This window comes from Haematobia irritans, chromosome 2 (assembly GCF_050003625.1).
Source record: "Haematobia irritans isolate KBUSLIRL chromosome 2, ASM5000362v1, whole genome shotgun sequence".
Classification (NCBI taxonomy): Eukaryota; Metazoa; Arthropoda; class Insecta; order Diptera; family Muscidae; genus Haematobia; species Haematobia irritans.
In genome coordinates this window covers 130,218,232-130,235,976 of record NC_134398.1, presented here as the reverse complement: position 1 = coordinate 130,235,976, position 17,745 = coordinate 130,218,232, and the positions used below count along the sequence as shown (strand labels likewise).

At 32.7% G+C, this 17,745-nt stretch overlaps 1 protein-coding gene and 1 long non-coding RNA gene across 2 annotated transcripts in view; one reads left to right on the top strand and one right to left on the bottom strand.

The window, feature by feature from the left end:
• Positions 1 to 17,745, top strand: part of dcma (decima) — a 482,124-nt gene that overhangs the window by 355,461 nt on the left and 108,918 nt on the right. The window lies entirely within an intron of this gene.
• Positions 1,232 to 2,122, bottom strand: LOC142224009 (uncharacterized). The gene is made up of 3 exons (XR_012718997.1): positions 1,656 to 2,122; positions 1,502 to 1,579; positions 1,232 to 1,433 (listed from the first exon to the last, which is right to left on the bottom strand). It is a non-coding gene; the product is annotated as an uncharacterized LOC142224009 (long non-coding RNA).

Genomic DNA, 17,745 nt, shown 5'->3' with positions numbered 1-17,745 from the left:
TATACAAGTATAGTAGGGATATGGATCCAAACTATGTAATGTACTTGGGTGTGCAAAGTTCCTAAGAACAAAAATAATAAAATAATAAAGCATCAACTTGGTTTGAGTTTAGAACGTACGCACGTGCTTGTTAAGCTAGTCAGTTCGGGAGATGTGGGCGGGGGTCTTGTTCCAACTGCAAACCTAAACCATTACAAAAAAAAAATTCACGTGCGCAATAATTGCCCAAAAAAAAAAAATCATGATTCCTATGGCTTATTTCGGAACATAGATGTTAAGCTCCGGGCCTCTTTACCCACCCATCCTAAATGGTTTTTTTTCAGACGGCCAACATATTCATAAAAAAAAAACCCCAACAACAACCCTTTACCTAAAACGCCTTCCGATTCACATCAACAAAGAATTATTCCATTTTAAAATATTTATTACAAAAAAACAAAAAAACAATTCAAGTAGCTAGGTCGCCATTATAATTCTAGGATCTCAATAACCAAATTCAATATATAAATACACATATAGATATTGAGTGGGCGGGGCAATATTCAAAAAAGTATGGGGACATAACTCTTTTTGTATTTAATTTATTAGTGGGTTAAAGAGACTTAAAAGTGCTTATAGAATACTAAAATTCTCTTAAATCTCTTTGTACTGAAAAAAAATATATAGTATTTTTTTTTTTTTTTTTTTAAATTATTTTTTTTTTTCAACTTTAAATCACTAAATAACTTTTCAACATGTATCAAAAAAAAATTTATAAAAGTCAACTTACGGTTTACATCAGCAGTACAGCATCCAACGTTGCAAGAAGGCCCCCGTGCGATGTTTGATGTTTGCTGGATCGAAATAACTATATTTGGTATTTATATGAAATAACTGTGATACATGTTAAGGAGTTAAAGTGGTTGCAAATAAGAACTAGCAAAATTAATAGTAATTGAAATTGTTTAGGATAGAATTATAAGAATAAATTGAAATGTTAGGAAAAAAATTGGGTTTTTATCGAAGAAACAACGAAAACTGAAGGTGTTGGAGGGTTTAAGAAAATTTACGGTGTTGGTTTAGAATAAAATCACTCATAGAGCCGATAATTTTGTACTTAATTAATAAGGACGAAAATTATTGATATGTCAAATTCATGGTGCAGGGATTCTCTTTCCCAGTTTAAGATTGAACTTTTGTTGAAAATTCTGTCTTCGCCGGGTAGCAATTAAAAATCCATTTAGATCTGCGACAAGAAACGTTGTATTTTAAAAACTCCTTCGTAAAAACTTCTCCAGTCTCTCGAAAACCCGAGGTCACCTTTTTCCCCACGTGGTCCGGTTTCCACGTTCACGTATTCTAGCGTGGTGAGGTTTTGCGATGGACACGTTTCAAGGGCACTTCGTCGAGAGACTGCCCTTTTGTATAAATTGTATATTGGCACGGACGAAAGCCTTTAAAAAAAATGGAAATTTTTCCAATTAAATCATATGTCATATCACTAGGACGAAGTTTAAATTACCTTTCGTACAAGGCCAAAACTTGTGTGGGTTCGTTTTCACGTTAGTGAACAAATTACAGTTTTTCTTGTCTTCTAATTCTAAAGGAAAATCGAAAAAAAACCGTGGGAGTCACTTAAAACTATTCTTTCCGCAGAAAAAACACAGTGTAACTACCTTTAAATCTTTTCAGAATAAAATTAAAAAGAATAGTGTATAAAGAATACCGTTTTTATTTAATACAACGCAATTACAATTCTGACACTTTTCGTTTTATGATCGAATGATCTTGCCGTTGTCTTACTCGTTAGAATTCTTAACTGAAAAGAATCAGTTATGTTGAAGCAAATAATCACACAGCCCCCCCGATTAAAGGCGTTTCAAAAAATAGGAAAAAAAAAATGGAAGAAGAATAAAATTGAAATTTCTTGTCTTCTGTCCCTCAATCTGCCTAGCCTATTCACACACTATGAAATTAGCGGAACAGAAGAGAGTAGCCGTATGTCTCTCAGTGTCTCTTGTGTCAGTGATGGAAATTTGAATCATTGTACTATTCACTATGATGTAAAGAGTGTAATAGAAAATACTCTCTTGAGTAAGAAATTCAATACCAATGATCAAAGCAAAATAAATAACTGCATAGATTTAACTACAGCCTATGGTATGGTGTATTACAGTCTGTTGAAATCACGCTAACTTCGAAAGAAACAAGCTATCGACTTGAAACTTGGCACAAGTAGTTGTTATCGATGTAGGTCGGATGGTATTGAAAATGGGCCATATCGGTCCACTTTTACGTATAGCCCCATATAAAGGGACCCTCAGATTTGGCTTGTGGAGCCTCTAACAGAAGCATATTTCATCCGATCCGGCTGAAATTTGGTATATGGTGTTGGTATATTGTCTCTAACAACCATGCAAAAATTGGTCCACATCGGTCCATAATTATATATAGCCCCCATATAAAGGGACCCTCAGATTTGGCTTGTGGAGCCTCTAACAGAAGCATATTTCATCCGATCCGGCTGAAATTTCGTATAGGGTGTTGGTAAATGGTCTCTAACAACCATGCCAAAATTTGTCCATATCGGTCCATAAATATATAAAGCCCCCATATAAAACGTTCTCCAGATTTGACCTCCGGAGCCTCATGGAGGAGCAAAATTCATCCGATCCGGTTCAAATTAGGAACGTGGTGTTAGTATATGGTCGCTAACAACCATACCAAAATTGGTCCAATCACACAAAAATTGGTCCATATCGGTTCATAATCATGGTTGCCACTAGAGCCAAAATAATCTACCAAAATTTTATTTCTATAGAAAGTTTTGTCAAAATTTTATTTCTAGAGAAAATTTTGTTAAAATTTTATTCGGTTCATAGTCATGGTTGCCACTCGAGCCAAAAATAATCTACCAAGATTTTATTTCTATAGAAAATTTTGTCAAAAGTTTATTTCTATAGAAAATTTTGTCAAAAGTTTATTTCTATAGAAAATTTTGTCAAAAGTTTATTTCTATAGAAAATTTTGTCAAAAGTTTATTTCTATAGAAAATTTTGTTAATATTTTATTTCTGTAGAAATTTTTGTCAAAATTTCTGTAGAAAATTTTGTAAAAATTTTATGTCTACTTTGTCAAACTGAATCTTGGATCGATCTTTTTTACATACATACAATTTAGAAGATGGTGTTAGGAGGTTTTAAGATACCTTGCCATCGGCAAGCGTTACCGCAACTTAAGTAATTCGATTCTGGATGGCAGTGTTTAGAAGAAGTTTCTACGCAATCCATGATGGAGGGTACATAAGCTTCGGCCTGGCCGAACTTACGGCCGTATATACTTGTTTTTTATTTTTAATTAAACTTAAATTTTATTTGTTTGAAATATGTACAACTAACGAAGTAAAAACGTATACAAAATTTTTCATACACATCTACCAAAGCTGTTGATTTTGATAAATTGACCATCTTGACACACAAACATTCTGTTACCTTAATTTGTGTTTAGATTACCAAGGATGAAAAGTTTTATGGGTTCATCCTGTGGAGTAAACAAATTATAAAGAAGAATTTAAAAATGGAAATTTTAAATTATTGTAAAATATATTCGATCTTTTAGAACAAAATTTAACTCATCCTTTTTGTGCCCAACTGTTCCTTTTCGTTTTGAATTGTTTGCTCATCCAATTCATCTTTATTCTTTTATTTCTTTATCCGTATTCGGTTTTCACAGAACGAAAAATGTTGCGGCATTTATCTGTAAATTTAGAAATACTTCCATAAACATACAACATATAAATGTTAAAAAAATTGACCAAAAAATCGTCATTTTGGTTAATTTTTTTTTTTTTCCATATATAACACTTCATATTTTTTTATTTTTACTCACATTTTTGTTTTTCTTTTGACTTTCACATCTTTAAGCATTAGCCCTTTTTTTCGGCACGCGCGACCACCTTTACACTTTGGACTAAACTCAACAACTGAGAGGAACCATTTGAAATGTTCTTACCGCACAGAAAAAAAAAACAATATTTCTACCACACAACTACGTATGGATGTGTTATTGCATTAGTATTTGAATACATGTCAACGGAGTAGATGAAACTTTTCGTCTATTTGATTACTATTTTCGTCAATTTGACGACTTTTATTGTTCTCATATGTCTTGGAAGCCAATTTAAAAACAAACATATGAACAAATGTTTGCTCGTTTGAGTTAAGTTAAATGTGGAGAGAGCATGAAATACCCAACAAAAATAACTTAGCTCTCATTAATAATAGCTGTGTACAGTTATCTTAAAAACAAAACTTAGCAAGCGTATTTGGTTGTGTGTGTGTTTTTTTAGGTAGAGAAATAAACACACATCTACAGAACGTATGAATTTTATCATCACATTGAATACTGTTTCGTCATATTGACTATTGATTCGACTTTTAGGTGTTTCACTTTAGTACTAATGGAAAAATGTAAATTACAAACATCTATATACTATATACACCGTATATCGTTTTATGTTTTAGTTAGCTTTGAGATTTTTTGAAACACATTTCAGAGAAAAGTGTGTTTCATCAATTTGAAGATTATTTCATCGCATTGACGAAAACCAGCATCCTTGATACATCATGAAAATAAAACACTTAAAACCTTTGTCCAACTTCTATTAATATGTGTAATTCATATATTGGGACTTCATATAAACGAAATTAATTTAAATCAAATGTTAATTTTGGTTAACTTTCGCTGAATCGGGAAGAAAATAATTTCGTCTCATAGACAAAACTAGATCATCAATGTGACGAACTATGAAAAGAACAAAAATTGACTTTGATGATTGATTTCGTCACGTGGACTACCGAAATACTCCCATGGACGAAACTTTTCATCGCATAGACGAAAACGCATTGGTGAAACTCAATCGTCAAGGTGACGAACGCTTTTTCTTTCGGTGCAGATTTGGCTTGCGGAGCCTCTTAGGGAAGCAAAATTCATCCGATCCGGCTGAAATTTGGTACGTGGTGTTAGTATATGGTCTCTAACAACCATGCAAGCATTGGTCCATATCGGTTCATAATTATATATAGCCCCCATATAAATTGAACCCCAAATTTGTCTTCCGGAGCCTCTTGGAGGAACAAAATTCATCCGATCCGGTTGAAATTTGGTACGTGGTTTTAGTATATGGTCTCTAACAACCATACATGGCTTGGTCCATATCGGTCCATAATTGTATATAGCTTCAATATAAACCGGTCCTCAGATTTGATTTTGGAGAAGCAAAATTCATCCGATCCGGTTGGAATTCGATACGTGGTGTTAGTATATGGTCTTTAACATCCATGTCAAAACTGCTCCAAATCGGTCTATAATCATATATAGCCGCCATATAAACCGATCCCCAGATTTGGTTTTGGAGCCTCCTGTAGGAACAAATTTCATCCGATTCAGTTGAAATTTTGTACATCGTGCTAGTATATGGTCGCTAACAACCATGCCTAACTAGATCCATATCGGTCTATAATTATATATAGCTCCCCACCAAAAAAGAGCTTCCAAAAAAGTAGTTTGGATCCCCAATCTGTGATCCGGAAGTAGTGCAAACTTGGATCATCTCCAATGAATTTTACATGGGCTTGTCATAGGACGGAAGTACTCCCTTTTTGAATCCTTTGCATTGCTTTAGAAGTTATGCCCTGGAAGTTACTTTGAAAGAAGAAATTTGAAAAGCGAAAAAAATTTTTTTTTCAACCAATTTCACTTTTTTTCATCAATATGATTTATTACACAATTATTTTCCTATTATCTAGTTTTTACAAATTGAAAAACTTTTTCGCTCCGACCAGGGGTTGAACCTGGGTTTGCTGGCACCATAACATAATGCCTTTGCACACTCATCCACAAACGCCATTGAACATAAAGCGTCGAAAGGTCAATTCAAATGTTTTTGATATAAATAAATAAATATATTTTTTCCTTAAAAATCAATAAAAAATTAAAAAATCTCGTAATTTGCAAAACCTTCTCAAAAGAACTTCCATGGAAGCGAAAAAGTCAAACGGCACAGGTTCAAATCCCACCGGGGATGAAATTTATTTTTATACCCTACATCATAGGATGGGGGTATATTAACTTTGTCATTCCGTTTGTAACACATCGAAATATTGCTCTAAGACCCCATAAAGTATATATATTCTGAGTCGTGGTGAAATTCTGAGTCGATCTAAGCATGTCCGTCCGTCCGTCCGTCGGTTGAAATCACGCTAACTTCCGAACGAAACAAGCTATCGACTTGAAACTTGGCACAAGTAGTTGTTATCGATGTAGGTCGGATGGTATTGAAAATGGGCCATATCGGTCCACTTTTACGTATAGCCCCCATATAAAGGGACCCTCAGTTTTGGCTTGTGGAGCCTCTAACAGAAGCATATTTCATCCGATCCGGCTGAAATTTGGTATATGGTGTTGGTATATGGTCTCTAACAACCATGCAAAAATTGGTCCACATCGGTCCATAATTATATATAGCCCCCATCATAAGCGTATGAAGGCCTCTGGGGAGGGGGCTTAGACCCCCCCAGAAAAATTTTAGCCCCCCCAGAATTTGAAAACCTCTTTACGATTTTCCATTTTTATAAAAAATAAACAAGCCCAGCCAAAAAAGCGTCGCCAAAAAAGTAATGAAAATGATCTTTTTGGATCCGGAAGTGGTGCAAAATTGGCGAAGAAGCGATGAATTTAACATGGGATTGTCATAGGACGGAAGTCCTCCATTTCAACAGCCGTCCCACTGAATTTGCATCACTTCTTTAGGTGTGATCCGAATTCAATGTTTTGAATGTAAATTAAAAAATTGTGTTATATTTTGTCAAATAAATAATTTTTATAATTTTTTATGGATTCTAATGCTTGTCGGAAACGTTTGACCTCAAATATTTTCAAAAATTCACAAGTTTTTCATATTGGATTTAGATTTTTTTCGACAAAATTTAAATTATTTGTACCATTTTATGAATTCTTACTTCGTTTTTAAGGTATTTAACACACACAAAAGTTAAAGTTTCCCATTAAAAGTATGAAAAAACCATGTTATAAAAAATTGAATTTAAAGAACTTCCTGAGTAGTTAAATTAAAGAACATCATTGGGAGTACATCTTCTGGAAGTGCTTTTAAAGTTGTGCCTTTGGAAGAACTTCCAAATTGTTTTGCTGGGAAATGTGTGGAACTACTTTTAGTTGCTTTATTATAAATTAATTTTCGAGTTATTTTGATGTCTAATTTTTTTATTCATTTTTATGAAATAAAACATTAATCGAAATATAAATAAATGAAATATAAATTTTTAGCTGGGGGGGCTATAGCCCCCCCTAGGAAAATTGTCTAGCTACGCTAAAGGCCCCCATATAAACCGATCCCCAGATTTGGCTTGTGGAGCCTCTAAGAGAAGCATATTTCATCCGATCCGGCTGAAATTTGATACATGGTGTTGGTATATGGTCTCTAACAACCATGCAAAAATTGGTCCACATCGGTCCATAATTATATATAACCCCCATATAAACCGATCCCCAGATTTGGCTTGCGGAGCCTCAATGAGAAGCAAATTTCATCCGATCCGGCTGAAATTTGGTACATAATGTTGGTATATGGTCTCTAATAACCATGCAAAAATTGGTCCACATCGGTCCATAATTATATATGGACCCCATATAAACCGATCTCCAGATTTGGCTTGCGAAGCCCCAAAGAAAAGCAAATTGCATCCGATCCGGCTGAAATTTGGTACTTGGTATTGTTATATGGTCTCTAATAACCATGCAAAAATTGGTCCACATCGGTTCATAATTATATATAGCCCCCATATAAGCCGATCCCCAGATTTGGCTTGCGAAGTCTCCAAGAGAAGCAAATTTCACCCAATCCGGTTGTAATTTTGAACATGGTGTTAGTATATGATCTTTAACAACCGTGCCAGAATTGGTCCATATCGGTCCATAATTATATATAGCCCCCATATAAAACGTTCTCCAGATTTGACCTCCGGAGCCTCTTGGAGGAGCAAAATTCATCCGATCCGGTTCAAATTAGGAACGTGGTGTTAGTATATGGTCGCTAACAACCATACAACAATTGGTCCAATCACTCAAAAATTGGTCCATATCGGTTCATAATCATGGTTGCCACTAGAGCCAAAATTAATCTACCAAAATTTTATTTATATAGAAAATTTTGTCAAAATTTTATTTCCATAGAAAATTTTGTCAAAATTTTATTTCTATAGAAAATTTTGTCAAAATTTTATTTCTAGAGAAAATTTTGTTAAAATTTTATTCGGTTCACAATAAAATTTTCATCATTGTCAAAATTTTATTTCTATAGAAAATTTTGTTCAAATTTTATTCGGTTCATAATCATGGTTGCCCTTGAGCCAAAAATAATCTACCAAGATTTTATTTCTATAGAATATTTTGTCAAAAGTCTATTTCTATAGAAAATTTTGTTAAAATTTTATTTCTGTAGAAATTTTTATCAAAATTTTCTTTCCATAGAAAATTTTGTCAAAATTTTTATTTCTATAGAAAATTTTATTTCTAAGAAAATTTTGTTAAAATTTTTTTTCTGTAGAAAATTTTGTCAAAATTTTATGTCTACTTTGTCAAACTGAATTATATACGTATTGGATCGATCTTTTTTGATTTAATATATACCACGTATGGACTTACATACAATTTAGAAGATGGTGTTAGGAGGTTTTAAGATACTTTGCCATCGGCAAGCGTTACCGCAACTTAAGTAATTCGATTGTGGATGGCAGTGTTTAGAAAAAGTTTCTACGCAATCCATGATGGAGGGTACATAAGCTTCGGCCTGGCCGAACTTACGGCCGTATATACTTGTTTTTTATTATTTTTTTACTTTTTTTATCAATTTCAATTTTTTTTAGTTTTTTATTAGTTTTCTATTTTTTTGTAAAATATAATTATACAAAATTTGCACTTAAAATAGCCTGTTTGCGTTCTTTCTAATACTTGTCCACAAGGACTGCATCGGAAGTAGAAAAAAATCATAGGGGGATCCCAAGATGCGCTTTAGAAGAAATGTTTTTGCACTTGTCCAAAAGGACTGCATCGGAAGTGGAAAAAATTATTGGGGGATCCCACGGTGCGCTTTAGAAGAAATGTTTGTGGACTTGTTCAAAAGGACTGCATCGGAAGTTGAAAAAACTCGATGGGGGATTCTGGGATGGGCTTCAAAAGAAATGTTTGTGGAACAACTTCCAATTTTTTTTTTGCTGGGTCCCAGATAAACCGATCACCAATCACACAAAAATGGGTCCATATCGGTTCATATTTATCTTGCTTCTAATTAGTCCATATCGGTTCGTAACTATTTGTAACTAACTTACAATGTAGAAGACGATGTTAAGAAGTTTTAATATTCATTTGTTTTAAATTTCATATGTTCTGATGTAAATAACATATGCTTTTTAAACACAATATGTTTATGTGCAAAAGTATAATGTTCCTAAATTAGCATAACATATTTGGGAAACATATGTTAGAATATATTATGCTTGGAACGTCAGATATAAACAAACGTAGTTTACAACTCCATTTCACGATATGTCTTCAACAAGAGACGTTACGATCGAATATCTGCATTCGCTTTTCAGCTTTATGACATGATCCTGGACAACCTAATCAAGTATAAATGTCTCGACTTTCTTCAAAAAATTATCTATACCGCTGAACCAAAATATGTATATGAGAGATTGCAGTTTTCAATATCCAATCGCGGAAAAGGAATAACTCAATTGCGGTATAAATACACCAGGTCTGAACAACAGTTTTTAATACCATCAATCCGCCTTTGGTACAATCTCCCAACTAAATTACAACTATTTAGTCAGCAACACACTACAATTCAAAAAAAGAGCTTAAAGAATTTTATATATTACATAATGAATAATTTTGTCGAATTCATAAGGTACATTTTGTATTATTTAATATGTATACATTTTATGTCTCAGAAATATTATTATATTATATTTTATACAAATCATGAACATACATGTAACTTAGAAATATTAAAATAATTGTTTCAAAATTTTTTACACAAATCATTATCATACATGTAACCTAGTGCTATAGTTTATATGAGTTAATATCTTGTTGAGCTAGGCTGTTATAACCACAAATAAAAAAATAAATATTCCTACACATTATTAATTAAAAATATTCGAGTAAACATATATATTCCAAATAGTACCCTATCACATAGAGTGCCCTAAAAGAATTCTCTTCGTTCACTTTACTAAGATTTCTTCATTAACTATTCTTCATAAATTCTTCGTAAAAACAACGAAACTTCATTGATTTTCGTAAATTTTACGAAAATTTTTTACGAATATACGAACTGTCTACGAAATATTCTACATTAAGTTTTCTTTGTAAAAAGTTTGTTCTTTTAATGACATATTCCTTACATTTCATGATTTGTGTGATGGAATTTTTACGAAACATTCAGCGTTAAAAAATCTCCATAAAAAGTTTCTTTGAAATTATTAAGGAGTTTCATTGTAGCTGTAAAATTTTCGTTTGCGATATAAAATTGTATCTGATAGTGTGTTTGGGTACATTCCTTTATTCAAATTTTTAATGCATGCCTACACTGAAAAAAATATTGTCGTGAGGTCAAAGATTTCATATCTTTAAAATACAAATGCAAATTTTGCTTACCATAGAAGACGCATTTCTCTAATAGAAAGTTTTTTTCCTTGTCCAAAAGTCGATAAACTTTTCAATGAAGTCGTATTGTCCTTATAATTAAGCGATTTGACTTAAAAATAGGTATCATAACATGAAAGAAAAAATGTTTGGGCTAAAGTCAACTTGACTTTAATAATTCAGAAAAGTTCTTTAAATTTAATGAAATTGTCTTTAAATTTGTTGTCTTTTTGCATCTTGACTACAAAGCAAAAAATCGTTCAAATATAGGACATGTTTTTCAAAACTTTATTTTAAAGACGTTTTTTACTTGAAACTTAGCATAATTTCTACTGGAAGTCGAGTCTTAATTTGGAAAATAAAGTTGTCGTTAACTCGTTTTTAAAGGACTTTGATAGCATATGAAGAAAAAAAGCTGAGAAAACAAAAAATTAAAATTTGCTTCCTAGAAGCAAGTACACAAAACCTAAATTTAAAAGAGAATTGTGTCTTAAAAGTATCCTTACTTGTATTCTCCGCTTCTTTGGCTCGGAATCAATACCAAAATTTTTAAAGTAGAGACAAAATCTTTGGAACCGGGTATGCTTTTTTCAGTGTAAGCACCTTCTCATTTGGGTAATAGGATGTTATGAAAAAAGTGTGGCAACCAATCTGAAATTATTCAAAAACTTAAGGTATAAGTACGAAACTGTTTCATAAAAAAAAACTGTTTCATAAATAGAAGGAAACTGTTTCATAAAGAGTATAAAGGTTAGGTTAGGTAAGGTGGCAGCCCGATGTATCAGGCTCACTTAGACTATTCAGTCCATTGTGATACCACATTGGTGAACTTCTCTTGTTCACAAAAAGTACGAAATTTATTCATACAAAGCTCGAAAGTCGTACATACAATTATGAAGAACAAATTTCGTTAAAATAACGTAATATTTCGTTCTTTTAATACTATGTTTCTTTGCTTGTAAAACAATGGCAAATTTCGTACCTTTAACGTTCTGTGTTTTTCGTTTTTTTTTACGAAGAAAATTCTTTCGGTGTGGCACCGGTTATAAATATGGAAAATATTTAAATCTAAAGCTATTGCAAAAAATTTCGCAAATCTGCATTTATGATTTATCGATCGATACATACGAACTAGAAAATAAGTAATTTGAATCACTTTTACGAGTTTTCGACCTAGCAGTGGCGATATTACAAAGCAAATGTGAGTATTTTGGCCATAATTGCCCTGAGCGAAATTTTTTAAAATTTAATTGCACACTCTGTGCGAAATTTCAAAAATTTCGGAACGAAACTTTGGCCTCCGTGTTCATAAGGTTATATATGGGAGTTATATCTAAATCTTCACCGATTTCAACCAAATTTGGTACAGAAAGAATGGTAATCCTTTTCCCTGTGCCAATTTTTAAGTAAATCGGAATGAAATTCTGGCATCTGGGGCCATATAAGTGTATATCGGGCAAAAAATATATATATTGGAGGTATATCTAAATCTGAACCGATTTTAACCAAATTTGACATGCATGGCTAATTCCTGCACAAAATTTCAAGTAAATCGGAGTAATACTTTGAACTCTGGAGCCATATTAATTTAACTCTCTTTTATGAAGCAGCATGTAAAAAATTCTTACGCCTTAAAATGTTAACAGAGTTCTACGAAATCAAGTTTTTTGCATTTAGAACATCATAACGCAACTTCAAACAAGTAAGGAAAGTCTAAAGTCGGGCGGGGCCGACTATATTATACCCTGCACCACTTTGTAGATCTAAATTTTCGATACCATATCACATCCGTCAAATGTGTTGAGGGCTATATATAAAGGTTTGTGCCAAATACATACATTCAAATACCACTCGATCTGGACAGAATTTGATAGACTTCTACAAAATCTGTAGACTCAAAATTTAAGTTGGCTAATGCACTAGGGTGGAACACAATGTTAGTAAAAAAAATATGGGAAACATTTAAATCTGAAGCAATTTTAAGGAAACTTCTCAAAAGTTTATTTATGATTTATCGCTCGATATATATGTATTAGAACTTTGGGAAAATTAGAGTCATTTTTACAACTTTTCGACTAAGCGGAGCAAAAAATTGGCCTCTGTGGGCAAATGAGTGTAAATCGGGCGAAAGCTATATATGGGAGCTATATCTAAATCTGAACCGATTTGGCTGATATTTTGCAAGTTTTTCGGGACTCATAAAATATTCGGATGTACGGAATTTGAGGAAGATCGGTTGATATACACGCCAATTATGACCAGATCGGTGAAAAATATATATGGCAGCTATATCTAAATCTGAACCGATTTTTTCCAAAATCAATAGGGATCGTCTTCGAGCCGAAACAGGACCCTATACCAAATTTTAGGACAATCGGACTAAAACTGCGAGCTGTACTTTGCACACAAAAATACATCAACAGACAGACAGACGGACAGACAGACAGACAGACAGACAGACAGACAGACAAACAGACAGGCAGACAGACTGACAGACAGACAGACAGACAGACAGACAGACAGACAGACAGACAGACAGACAGACAGACAGACAGACAGACAGACAGACGGACATCGCTAAATCGACTCAGAATTTAATTCTAAGACGATCGGTATACTAAACGATGGGTCTCAGACTTTTCCTTCTTGGCGTTACATACAAATGCACAAACTTATTATACCCTGTACCACAGTAGTGGTGAAGGGTATAAAAATATATTTATCCGTAAAATCTATATAAGTACATACACTGAAAAAAAGCATACTCGGTTCCAAAGATTTTGCCTTTACTTTAAAAAATTTGGTATTGATTCCGAGCCAAAGAAGCGGAGAATACAAGTAAGGATACTTTTAAGACACAATTCTCTTTTAAATTTAGGTTTTGTGTACTTGCTTCTAGGAAGAAAATTTTAATATTTCGCTTTCTCAGCTTTTTATATTCATATGCTATCAAAGTCCTTTAAAAACGAGTTAACGGCAACTTTATTTTCCAAATTAGGACTCGACTTCCAGTAGAAATTATGCTATGTTTGAAGTAAAAAACTTCTTTAAAATAAAGTTTTGAAAAACATGTCCTATATTTGAACGATTTTTTGTTTAGTAGTCAAGATGCAAAAAGACAACAAATTTAAAGACAATTTTATTAAATTTAAAGAATTTTTCTGTATTATTAAAGTCAAGTTGACCTTAGCCTATAAATTTTTTCTTTCATGTTAAGATAACCGTTTTTAAGTCAAATCACTTAATTATAAGGACAATACGACTTCATTGAAAAGTTTATCGACTTCTGGACAAGGAAAATGCGTCTTCTATGCTAAGCAAAACTTGTATTCGTATTTTAATGACATGAAATCTTTGATCTCACGACAATATTTTTTTTTCAGTGTATAGGGCGAAAGATATATATGCGAACTATATCTCAATTTGAACCGATTTTGCCAAAATCAATAGGGTTCTATTCTGACCCAAGACATATACTTTGTGCCAAATTTTTATACCCTAAACCACATAGTGGTCAGGGTATAATAAGTTTGATCGGCCAAAAAATGTGCCTACCAGAAATATTGATTTTAGACTCCATAATATATATACCGATCGACTCAGAATCACCTCCTGAGTCGATCTAGCGCTTGGTGTCCGTCCGTCCGTCTGTCCATGTATTTGTTGTTCACAGGATTCCGGTCGCAATTATTAACCGATTTTGATGAAATTTGGTATAGGGAGTTTTTTGGGCACAAGGACGAATGCTATTGAATTTGGAAGAAATCGGATCAAATTTAGATATAGCTCCCATATATATGTACCGCCCGATTTCGACAAATGGGGTCACGTTGCGCTTTTTTTCAAACGGATCGTCACCAAATTTGGCAAAAGGTAATCTTTTCCATCGCCCTTCAAGTCTGCAAAATTTCATCCAAATCGGTTCAGATTTAGATATAGCTCTCATATATATATATCGCCCGATTTTTCTAAATTTGGCCATAAAACCCTTATTTATCAACCGATCTTACTCAAATTTGTCTAAATGTAGTCTTCTATAGCACTAACTATATGTGCAAAAAATCATCGAAATCGGTTCAGATTTAGTTATAGCTCCCATATATATGTACCGCCCGATTTTTCTAAATTTGGCCATAAAACCCTTATTTATCAACCGATCTTACTCAAATTTGCCTAAATGTAGTCTTCTATAGCACTAACTATATGTGCAAAAAATCATCGAAATCGGTTCAGATTTAGTTATAGCTCCCATATATATGTATAGCCCGATTTTCCCAAATTTGACCATAGAACCCTTATTTATTAACCGATCTTACTAAAAGTTGGCTTGATCCAGTCCTCTATAGTACTAACTATATGTGCAAAATTTCATCGAAATCGGTTCAGATGTAGATATAGCTCCCATATATGTATCACCCGATTTTGAAAAATTCGCCCCTAATAACCTTATGTTTGACCATACAGGCCTCATTGCTTAACTGATCTTACCCAAATCTTGCACAAGGTAACCTTTTGTGGTATTAATCAAACCAGCAAAATATTATGCAAATTGGTTCAGATTTAGATATAGCTTCCATAGGTATGCATCGCTCCATTTTCCCAAATTTGGCCATAGTACTCTTATTTATTAACCAATGTTACTCAAATTTCAAATTTTGATGTACTAGCCGATCGTACTTATACGATTTTTACAAATTTGTATTTATTACCCACATACTAACTCCGTAGGCGCAATATCAACACAGCCAGTGTTGCTAGAAGTAGTGAAATTCCCTATATGTAGGGTTTTTCTAATATTTAGCGTCTTGTAGGGACGTATTTCTATAGAACATTTTGTCAAAATTGTATTTCTATAGAAATTTTTTTTCAAAATATTATTTTTAAAAAAAAAATTCTCAAAATTTTATTTCTATGGAATTTTTTCTCAAAATTTTATTTCTATAGAAATTATTGTCAAAATTTTATTTCAATAGAAACATTTCTCACAAAATTTTATTTTTATAGATTTAACAAAAAAATTAATATTTTGGGCAGAATTCTACCAACTGTGGCAACCGTGGTGGTGATACGAATTTATTTTCTAGGTTATATACGTTGCATTTTCATGTTAGTAAAGTACTTAGAACCATTTTGTTTCGTAAAATTTGTTTAAATTTAACGAACAATATTGTAGGGAAAATTGTTTGGGAATGTATGGGAAGATAGGGAACTTTTTTCGTCCTTTAAGGGTAAACCGAACATTTTCCCTGGCAACACTGACTATGAGCTATAGTCAGATTGAGACAAAGCACCCATAAAAATGTACCTCTTAATTTTCTTAAATATGCAACTGTGGTTTATCTCCCATACCTATATCAATGTTACCCCACAAATGCTTATGTTTACTAATTCAGTAAGGGTGGTTTAGGGTATGATATAGTCGGCCCCGCCCGACTTTCTACTTTACTTACTTGTTATTCAATCGAACTAAAACTGCGACCTAAACTTTGATTACAAAAATTTGTACACAGACAGACTGACTGACGCACATGATTAGATCAACTCAAGAGCAGGTCCTGAACATTACTGCCAAGACACCTTGTGTTCATCTCGTCTCCTTCTGGGTGTTGCAAACATATGCACTATCTTATTATACCCTGTTCGCGCAGGATATAAAAATTAATAGTCGAATTCCAAAAATTTTCGTCGATTTTTTGAATAATCAATTTTCGATTTTTGTGACCCTACACTCAAAAAAATTTTACTTGGTTCCAAAGATTTTGACCTTCCATTAAGGATTTTGGTACTGATTCCCGGCTAAAGATGTGGGTTCTTTAAAATAAGGAATTTTTTGTGCGTCCTATCTGGTTTAAATCTAGGATCTATAAAATTAAACTTAGGGATGCTAAATCCTCAAAATAAGTCTTAACCTATATATGAAGCCTTTTTATTTTAAATCTAAAGATTCAATATTTCAGTTAATTTAAGGACGATTTCTTTAAATCAAAAATGTAAAGAAAATTTGCCTTAGTTTAAAGACATGCAACTTTAACGTAGGGATGCAAATTTTTAAAATGTATGTCCTAAATTTAATGAAAAAAAATTTTTGAAGCTAAGATTATAAACTTTCCTTTAATTAAAATTTCATTATTTTAAAGAAATTTGTCCTTAATAGTGTGTAATTTGCGCATCCTAAAACTGAGGTTGCGTAATTTTCATTATCACGTAAATATTTTTTCAGTGTACACTGAAATAAAATTCAGTAGTTAAATTAACGCTAAATTTAACTTATTTTTATTGCAAACTAATTGTTTGGTTGTAGTTAAATTTTATTCTTTCTTTTGACATTGCCCACAGTCTAATAAAATTTTCCAAATATTTTATGAACTAATCGTGGGAATAAAGTTCAATGGCCGTACACATACCATAAGTTAAAAATGTTCATTTTTTCTTCCATGAGAGGGTGCAATTTCGTGAATTGTAGTCAAAAATTACACCATTAAATTTTCCGGGTGTTAACAACGCTTTTTGGAAATCTAAAAATGTGGAGTATAATTTAGTTCATTTTTCGTACGAGGTAGTTCATTCTTGCTATAAAACGGTTCACTTTTTTTCTGTGTAGTAAGATAAATAAAAAGCCGTAATTTAGCTTACAAATATGTTAGCCGACCAGAGACAATGAATCTTGGGAATCTAAATATCCCAGTTAACTTAATAATCCCAGCAATAGAAACCAATCAAAGTTTTCTGTAGCCAATTAAATAATTAGTTAATGATTCTCAAATGAATTCTTTCGAACACCATCGCTTTAGTAAAGTTTCTTCAGGTTTTCATATGGTCGACTTCAACCAACTCTTGGCTATTTCAACTTATCATGAATATCCATACAATTACACAAATATTCTGATTCGAATGAAGGTCTTCCTTGAATTTCTCTGCTATTATATTTAATAACATTAGTTGGAAACTTGTATCTTCATGCGATGGACTAATTTATGTAAGTTATGAACTTCCTCAAATAATTTTATTATCATAATATCTGTGTATACAGGACATAATCGT